The 10,079-nt window shown below is 53.0% G+C and overlaps 1 non-coding gene across 1 annotated transcript; it reads left to right on the forward strand.

Moving 5' to 3' along the window:
- The first annotated feature begins 9,690 nt into the window (after positions 1 to 9,690).
- Positions 9,691 to 9,797, forward strand: LOC147747818 (U6 spliceosomal RNA). The gene has a single exon (XR_015300357.1). It is a non-coding gene; the product is annotated as a U6 spliceosomal RNA (small nuclear RNA).
- The last annotated feature ends 282 nt before the right edge of the window (positions 9,798 to 10,079 follow it).

The raw sequence follows: 10,079 nt of genomic DNA on the forward strand, positions 1-10,079 counted from the left end.
GGAGATTGGTCATTGATGGGGTGGTTCTGGGAACTGATATCTGCCTGGGGATGGAAGATTCTGATAGTCATTGGGATGATCTTAGCCATTCTTTTCCTGTTCTGTCTGTGAGTACAGTGTGCTCCTTCAATATGTGGCCTCTGTGCTACATCGTGTGTAAGGAAACCTGTATCAAGGAACGAGCTAAGTAATAGGATGATGCTACAGCAACATCTCAATGACTTTATAAATATAGACCTGGACTCAGATTAGCGTGAGTATAGGTTATTGCCTATGTAAGGGCAAAAGGAGGGTCTGTGGTACTGAAGATTTTGGACCCGTGTTATAAACATTGTCGTATCATGATGATTTTGGTAACAGCAGACCGGTAATGATTGAGATACTATGTACAAGCATTTCCGTCATATTCGAGTGACGAAATCACCCTGAAATCAGAGTTTCCGTCCTGAACTCTCGGGTTCCATTTTGTGAACGGGAGCCATTTTGTGATTGCCCTCACCTAGGCTCAATGACTAAAGCCGAAATTGAGTCAGAAGGACACGTATACCTTTGCTGACTCCTTTGTGACCTGGGCAAGCTGAGTCCACTGCCTGAAGCCAAACCTGTTCGGCCAGTTCCTTTCCCAGTGGCCGAATGAGATTAGCATCAAAGTACAACATATCATAAACCTTTCATCGCACACAAACCATGCCTAATCTTTCACACACCTGTCCCTGTTTCTTTCTTTATGACCTGCTTTACGAGGAGGAGGTGCCCGTTTTTATTGGGGGTCCGTCGATATCTGATGAAAATACTGGGCCTTGCCGGATAATTGATTGTGGGCTGAAAAAACTGAAATATGGGCTTGTCATCATGACTCTGCTTTTTCTTTGTAGTGAAAATATGTGAATGGTCAACTGTAAAATAAGGAATGTTTGCCTAAAGCATAATATTTTGTATAAAAAGAGAAGGCTGGCTTTGTAAGATTGAGCAGTCTCCTGAGAACATACACCGTGTTGTACTTCTAGGATACCTGTTACTGGCTGCAGCCAATAAATACGATCTTTGACTTCACCTAGAAGACTCTGTGTTTCTGTAGTCTGAAACAGGAAGAACTCGAAGTCTTTGGGTGTGTTCCCCGGCACCGCTGGGTTCTTAAAACCCAGTACTTCACCTTTCGGAACTGCCTGCAAAGCAGTTTGCTTTGTAGGCTAAAATTGGGTTTTAAAACATATAGGGGCATATGTGCAAGAAACTGGCAGAGCCCAGTGTTGCGCCAAAATTGGTACTGCAGCGCTCCAACAGTTTCAAAATGCAGGGATGTGCCATTTTCACAAGAATGCAGTGCAACCCTGCGTTACATCTAGCGCTGGCACTGACGGGCAGCACCCCATCTAGGGGGCGTGGTGCATTTAGAGGCAGCAAAGGGCGGAACACGGGTGGGAATCCATTCCGGGTCATGAGACCCGGAAGCGGAAGGAGAGGGCCTCAACGAAAGTAAAACCAGAAACGCTGCAACTTTAAACAGGTCACGCGGGGTCTCCCAGAACCAGTAAACTGGCGGGGGTTTAAAAGGCGGAGGGGCTAGGATGTCGCCCTCTTTGTCCACTCACCTGCGGAGAGGTCGGAGGTCGCGGAAAAGTTACACGCGGGGCGAGCCGCGTTAATCATCGGCGGTCCGTGTTAAGCATCGGAGGTCTGCGTTCAACTTCGGCAGTCGTACGACTTATTGGCAGATGAGAGGGCCTCACAGTAGGGTATAAAGGCGCAAGCTAGCGAAGACAGTCGCGGTAATGAGGGGAAGGCTGAGACCGCGAGCCTCTACCCCAGCCCCTCCCCCCCCCCCGGAATCGTAGCGTGGCATTAGCGGGGGGTGCCTCTTCCCGTCTTTGTTCTGTATAATTGGCGCAATGCCTAGGGCGAGAGCTTCGGTCAGGAGCGGGTCAGCCATAGGGCTGCATAAAGCTCTGTTGCACGGCAGCGCCTCGCTGCAAATTGGTTAAGCTCTGCCCGCACTGCTTATTAATGAAGCAAGCTTTAACTGCACGAGTGCCTCTTCACAGTAATTGCGGCACATCTGGAATACATCTTGGCCAAGAGTTTTTTCCAGATTAGACCAGGAGGAGGGGACAGCAGAGTATTATTGCATGCCGATGGCATCCCTCTCACCAGATTTCAGTTCACAAGGATATGCAAGTGTGCTTTAGAATGTTTAGGGCTGAAAACGGCACACTTTACATCTCATTCGTTCCGCATCGGTGCAGCCACGACGGCTGCAGCCCTAGGCCTCCCAGAGGAAACCATTAGGAGAGTGGGTCATTGGAAGTCAACATGTTTTGAACGATACGTACGCCCCCAGTTAGCATGATTCGTCAGTCAGTTTCTTCTCTACTTTTCCCTTCTCATCCGCTGATTGTATCTATTTTTAAATGTGATCTAGGTGTACCGTGCCAGAGGGCCAGAATATGCTGGTGTGGCTATTCTTTTATTCACAGATCAGGGCACTTCTTCAAGAATTCGTGTGAGGACATAATACAGAGTGCGAAGGGAATCGACCACCATTGGGTGGGTGTAGGCGGACAACGCTTAGCGGAGGTGCCAACTGATCTGCGGGGGTGCCCTGGCCAAGGGCATGCCTGTTCCCGATATACTGGTGATTCATTCAGGTGGCAATGATATGATCCCAGCGGGAAGGAGGGGCGTAAAGGAGGCACTGTTTTCCGTTCTATCAGTGGTAAGGAACATGTTGCCTACCACTAAAATACTATGGTCAGAGGTGATACCGCGTCAAGTATGGGCGAAGGGAGCGCCCATGAAGGCAGTTAATACATCGGTAAGGAGATTGAATCAGTCATTCGTACCATCAGGCCCAAGTTAATACAAGTGGCAAGGGCAGAGTTGTAAGCGTCGGATGGGGTACACCTGTCGAACGCAGGATTGGGAGCCCTTGATGAGGAGCTAGAATGCTCAGGGGGGGGAGTTGAGTCCGCCAGTGAGCCCCTCGCTCTATGGCGGGGTCCTGGGCAAGAGAGATGACAGGGACTCCATTTGTCGGCAGCTGCTTGGCCCCAGAACAGGTCTTGCAGGCTATTGGGGGGCTCTGGGCTGGCAGGGGGAGAGGGGGCTGACCTGCTGGTGGATCTGGACTCTCTGGCCCTATCCAGGAAGCCGGCGCTTGTCACAAGCAGTGGCAAATTATCTACCTGCCTCTCTGTTGGCCGGGGGGCGGACAGCATAAAGAGAGCAGGGTATCTTGGTTGTGGCCTGCTGGCACAGCCCGAAGGTAAAGTAAAAAAGAACCTGGGGAGAGACAATTGTAAATACAATCGAAATGTATAACCCTGATATCTTATTTGCGTGTTGTGGTGTTTTAAATAAAGCAAGAATAACGGATGGTCACAAGATTAATCAAAGCGAGGCCAATGAGGAAATTGGCAGTATCTGAAGCTAATAAAGATTACACTGTGAAGACCAACTACTGACTCAGTTGTTTCTATGAGAGGGGGGAACTGGGAAGAGGAATGTGAAGTGCACTTTGTATGCCAGCTATAAAAAATGTGCCTTGCACCAGCGGAGGCAGCCTAGTGTCATTATACTAGGGTGCCTACGCTGCAGGGGCAATTGTTTATCTGCAGGAAGGGACACTTTCTGGCACATATGCAATATTTACAAGTGAGTTGATCTATCTATGTCTGCTGCTGAATGCAGCACACGTGGAAAGATCAAAATACGCAGAGAAATAAAGCATTTCTCCTCGTATCGCCTGCTCAAGATCAGGTATTCCCTGGCGGTATTTTTGGAGCTGCCTCAAACCTTGTAAATATGGAGCAGCATCAAAAACAATGGGTGTTGCAGCGGAACGCCCACTGCAACACCCATTGCATGCCCCTTTCACGCTAAGTGCCGTGTGAATAGGGGCATTATTTACAAGGCGGTGTTGAGCAAAATTTAGTAGCTTAACGACACTTTATAAATAAGGCGAAAGGGTTACCAACAACAGAACGGTGGCTTAACACCGCCTTGCAAATAAGGCGAAGGAGTTGACGACATCAAACTGTCAGAAAAAGTGATGTTCTGGTGGCATTAATTCCTTTTAAATATGAACCAGAATTTGACCCTATTCCTTTTAAATTTCTCCACTGCAGTTTGTACAAAATACTTGCACCCTCATGTGTGTAGAAATTCACCAGTTTTTAATGATTGTACCTAAAGGTTATAACAAAATATGTTTTTATGCACCACTATGTACCACAATCTTTTAACATACAAGAGGTGATCCCACAGGAGATTGGATTATTTCTCGATATTTAGGAACCAGCGAACGTGGAGGGGAGTTGGTTCTCTTCTTATTTATTATTCTGTTAGTATTAAGACTGTTGCGACAATATACAGGACACTCTTGTTTATGCTCAGACTGTTTCCTTTCTCACATGTTCAAGATATGTAATTTGTGTTTCTCCTATTTAATTGTCATTATGTGCTGATCGTATGTCTGACTCTTTTTATTTCTTTTGGAAATGTGTTGATATATTTACAATATGGACAATGATTTTGTGTACTTTGCCACTGCCCTTTGTAATACACACCTACTATTGATATTGACAGTCGTCCTTCTTATGTTGTACTATTTGTAAAATTAATAAAAATAAGTTGAAAAAAAAGGTTATAACAAAATGAGTTGCCTTCCAGTTTCAAGATCCCTCTCAGAAAAACTGCTGAAGAAGCTCATCTACTGCCAACATCGCCTAAGCAAACTATTGTGACATGCATCTATGTTTTTTTAACTACATTTACTAAGTTAGGAATAGGATGAAGCTAGAGACATGAAATATGTCATCCTAGATTATGATAGAAAAGGAGGAAGAGAGGCAGGGGTCAAATGTAAGAGATACATAAAGGACAGTGTTAGATGGACCTTTTCCACAAATGTGGATGACATTGAGAAACATTAACTTCCTACTGCTTCCAGGCATCTTAACATAACTGCACACAAGCAGGTATCCAGCATTTAGTGCCAGCCAGTGGTCAGCAAGATGGGTCAGTGAGTTAAAAGCTTGCTGCTTTCACCTTAGGTGATCTTCACATCTTGAGATGGAATCAAAAAAAGTTCAACGTTGTTAATAACAGTAGTGCAGTATGAAATGCAAAAAAAAAAAAAACACAGTTAAAACACCTTCAGTTAGCGAAGTCCCCAATGTCCGCATTGTGGCCGACCCACGTTAGTCTCGGTCAGATGACCCAAGTGAAACTTCTATTTGGCAACTCATAGCACTGGCATTGAGCCATTGGTGCCAGACTGCTACTATTTTAAGTGAGATCCACAACATGAGGACAGAGCCTAGATTTGGAGAAAAGTAAATTTTTCACCTTTTTATCAGTATTTCATTCTTCTTGGCGATATCCTCCATTACCTCCTCGTTAGTCTTCCTCGCCACATGATTTACATAGTGAGCTTTAGCTCCACAACAGAACCCTCCAAAGCAAAAAGAAAACACCTCCCACCCCCTCCCAACATGGCCGACCAGTCCCACCTGACCTCTATAAGAGGCGGACCGGCCCAACCAACAGCCTGTTTTTTTTGTTCTGCGCGATTCTCTCCAGAGGCGCTGTTCAAGTAAGATGGGCCGGCGTGAGCTGGCCCTGGGGTTTTAAGGTGGTGGACCTGCTCTAGCGGTCTCTGGGGCCTTATGCCTAGTAATCCCCCCCCTCTTCCTTCCCCCGGTCCTGTGGGGCCGGTTAGGTGCTGCTATAGCGTGCCAGTGGTTTGCAGGGGGGGGGGGGCGTCAGGGGAAATGGGGTGTTTGGGCATCCCCGTGTATCCCCAGGTCGTTACCGAAGGGCCCGGGCCACTGTGTGGGCTTTTGGGGTCCAGCGCTCCGTTTTGCATTTATACACCTATGTGTGCTTGCATGACTCTGTGATGAAGTTTGCATGTTACGCCCGTCGGGTGGCTGGGCTGCCCGATGGGTGTCGTGTTTTCCTGGGAATGCCAGGGCTGTGTGTTTTAGCACTGCGTGGGGCTCACATTTCACATGCGGTGTAACAGCTTTCAGGTTATGTCTGCCTGACATGGTTTCATGCACCTCAGTTTGTGAACGGGTGCTCGTGCTTCACATGGTGCCATTGCCTGGAACAGCGTTTTACTTGTTTTCAGGGCTGCGAGCGCTTCTGCACGACGATCTGGTGTGCAGGTAACGTTTTTTTTTTGCTGCATGTGTGCACTCAGGCAGTGTAAAATGGCACAGCAGATCTGTGGACCACTGCGTGGACTGACGGCATTATTGAACCTGGCCGTGGGCGGCACTTACTCGGCGGGGGCGGCTCGGTCCTCCCTCGATTGTCCGCGGGTCCTCGGGGTGCTCCCATCAGACCGGCCTGGGTCTCGGTACTCGCGGCGCCGGCGTCCGTGAGTTGTTTGTTTTTTCTTCCCCAACGGCCCGCGGCTGCTTGCCGCGCTGGGGTTGGCTCCGGCTGGCTCCCGCCTCTTGGGGGCGGGGTTGGGGTTTTCCATCAGGTGCCTGTGATGGCCTTGGTCTGCCGTGCACGCCAGGGCTCCCCCGCGGGCGCAGCGATTCGTACTGCCTTCTTAGGGCTGCGGACATCGCGTCAGGCTCGGAGTCTGGGGGTCCTGTGTTCGATCCAACCAAGGAGCTATGGCTCAAAGGTAAGGCTTGTACCTTTGGTGGGGACAGCCCTCACAGGCCAGGGTTCAAATCCTGCCAGTGCTGTAGAAGTATCCCAAGGTGGAAAATTTAAAACAATGATTTTAAATTTCCGTACGTGGAATATCACCGTCCAGTGAGCTCCAGTGGCGCGATAGGCTAGCGCGCGGTACTTATACAGCAGTACTTGCACTTAGCCATGCCGAGGTTGTGAGTTAGTGCCTCACCTGGAGCAGCTGCTTGGGTTTCATAATCCATTTCGCTAAGAATCATCGATTAGACTCAGAGTAAAGTCGGCTCTTGCTAGAGAGTCTTTACTTCTCTTATGTATATGTCTTTAAATTTTGACCTACTTCATGGAGGCCTGAGAGAAGAAATGCTTCTCTTGTCCACACCCCGAGCAGCCTCTTACTGCACACATGCTGTCTGTTGGACAGGGGTTTTTTCAACAACGGCGATCTGACCCGAGTCCTGGGTGCCCTTCCCCGCCTCGGCGGGTCTTGGATGTGGATTCGCCCTGACCCCTCGGGTAGGCGAGTTTCTAGGGCGCCGGACGCGTGTGCGGTGTGCTCTTCTGTGCTGCGATGCCTTCTGGCCTCTTCTGTCACCGTCTGCGGGGTCTCCTGGGGTTTCCGCGCTGTCCCTTCAAACCCCAGGGGGGGTGTATGGCCCTAGTGGCGAATTGGGGCCCAATGGTTAGAGCATCCCCGCCTCGGAAGGTCTTGGGCTCAAAATCCCACGGACCTGGTTTTTTTAATGGTACCACGGAGGCATTCGTACGTACGCCTTGAGACCCTTGCGGGGGTGTGGTGCGCTATTCTGGTCTCACTTTCCGCTGGGGAGTTGTTGGCACGGGGGGGGGGTCACGCAAATGCGTGGTCCGTTCCTTGTTTTTTTACACGGGCGGGTGGCCGCGTGGCTGGCTCGGCCGCCTGGTCTACCTGCGTCCTGGTCGGCCTGTCCTTTTAGTTGGGGGCCCGCTCCCCTGGGAACGGCCTGCCTTCGGGCTCCTCGTCCGCCTGTGTGTGTGGGCGTCCCGCCCTTGCGGGGGCGGGGTCCTTCGACCATTCCTCCTGGATACAGGCGGTCGGTCTCCACGGGGGGCGTTCAAGTGGCCTCCGGGCCCCTGTTTCGGCTATTCCCGGTCTGGTACTGGTGCGGCCGCTCCCGTGTTTTTCGTCCCGAGGCCCTGGCTTCAGCCGTCTCGCTCCAGGGGGTTCCCTGGGGGGGGGGGGGGGGGGGTGGCTGTTGCCTCCATTTCGTCCCATCTTGGGCCGTGGCGGTCACGGTTCTTGGGCTCTTCGGGCTTGCTGGCCTTGCTGATCTTGCGGAATTTCCGCGGAGTCCCTCCTTGTCGACAGGTTGGGGTCCCAAAATGCTCCTTCCTTGGTCTACACTGAAGGGCTTTCTGAGTCCAGGCTGTGTGGCCGGCCTGCGAGTGGGGGTGCCCACTCTCGGTTGCGGGTGCTTCCGTTAGGTTTGCCTTCGGGCCCGTGGGGGCTAGGACAATTCCACCCTGCCTGCACCTGATCACGTCTGCTTTCAGTAATTTTGCAGGGTCGGGCCCGGTTAGTTCCTGGTGGGGAGACTGCCTGGGGTTACCGGATGTTGCTGGCTAGGGGTACTGTGCACCTGGCCCGCCTGGTGGATCTTCTTCGCCGGGCGGGGGTATGGGTGTTCCCCGTCTGGACGTGTGATACGTCTTGGCCTCGTCTTGTTCTGCGGTGTCTCCCCTCCGTCGGCTCCTTGCTTTGCGGGCGGTGGTGTGTGGCAGACCCTGATACAGAGGTCTAGCCCGGGGCCAGGGTTCGATTCCCCGCCTCGGCAGGTCTTGGGCTCCATGGCCCGCGGTACTGATACTTGTTTCCCTTCGGTTCCCGTCTCGGGCTTGTCCTCCTTCGGGGGTCGTGTGCCTGGACCCCGTCCTCCCCTCTGGTTCGTTCAGGGGGGGGCGCCCTTTTGGTGCCGGGTCGTTTGGGGGTCATTGGGTTCTTCTGCAGTCGCGCTGCACGGGAGTTGCTGGCGGTCCTCCTGTCTAGGTGGTGACCTGCCGTCGTTTGCACCTGTGATTCGGTGTCCCCAGGTCTTGGTCGGGTCAGTCGACCTGGTGGTGTGGAGCTGTGTCGGCCCTCGGTGGAGGGGGCTGGGTTCGCTCCTTTCGTGACCTTACTCGGGGATTGTTTTCTGGGGCGGAGTAGCCGGTCCTGGCCCTTCGGGCTGTCTTTTCCACGGGGGCCGACTAGGTGGAGGCGGATCGACTGAGTCGGATCTTCCTTCGTTGCCTGGTCTCAACCGGACCCCGGTGGTGTTACAGCGCCTGGGGCCTCGTATCGGTCTGCCTCCGGTGACTCTGTTCACGGAGGGGGTCTCGGCCCTCCTGCCCGGATTCTGGTTTCTCCGCCCGGGTCCTTGTGGTGCCCGGTCTTTTGCGTGGCCATTCGGTCTGATGTGTGCGTCTCCCCCGTGCCCTCTGTTATCGCGGGTCCTCGGCTGGATTCGCTTGGGCAGGGCCGGGGTGCTCCGGGGTGCTCGCCTCGGCGGCACGTGGACTCATTTTGGAGTGAATAACTAAGGAGCTTTAGCTCATAGGTGTGTCTTGTACCTTTGGTGCAGACGGCCCTCGCAGGCCTGGGTTCGATTCCTGCCTAGGCTGGGGGGGGGTCTCCCTAGGTGAAAGTTTTGCCTGGCACCCGCGTGTGGTTGACACGCTTGTCGTGGTGCGTTCCGGTATTTGGTTCCCGGCGGGGTCCGCCGCCCCGGGTACCCTCTCCTTTGGCGAGCTGGCGGTTCGAGCCTCCTGGCCGATCCCGGATCTTCCCGTACCGTGGTTGGGTCCCCCGCTCTCGGCGTCGGTGTTGAGACATTCTCGCGTTGGCGCGGTCGGCTTGGTGCTGTCCCCGCCTCCGTGGTCCCCTGGCGGGTCTTGGTTTTCCGGTCTGCGGTTCCCTGTGGGCCCGGTGGGCGGCCTTGCGGACCTTCCACAGTCCGGTGTTTGGCTCCGGGGTTGTTTCGCCTTCGCCCACGGACGCTCTGCCGGCCTCCCCCTTGGGTGCTCGCTTCGGCAGCGCTTATGCTATTATTGGTACGATACAGTGGGGATTTGCTGGGCCCCTGCGCAAGGGTGACGCGCAAATTCGTGAAGCGTTCCATAAGGGTTCTCTCTCTCGTTCTACGAGCTCTTCGGGGGCCGCCCTTTGTGCCCCTGGCCTCGGTGGCTTTGCGGTCCCTCACCTTTTAGGTGTTTTTTTTTGCCTGGTGGCAGTGGTGTCTGCGGGGCGGAGGGGCATGCGGGGGTCGTGCCTCCGCTCCCCTCCCTTCTTGCGGGTGTTGCCGGACCGTTGTTCCTCCGGCATGTCCCCCGTGTCCTTCCCGGGGTTCCTTCCCTGGGGTCCCGGACTCGGGTGGTATCTTTACCGCTTTTCCCTGCCGACGAGGTTC

This window comes from Lissotriton vulgaris, chromosome 1_1, assembly GCF_964263255.1.
Source record: "Lissotriton vulgaris chromosome 1_1, aLisVul1.2, whole genome shotgun sequence".
Classification (NCBI taxonomy): Eukaryota; Metazoa; Chordata; class Amphibia; order Caudata; family Salamandridae; genus Lissotriton; species Lissotriton vulgaris.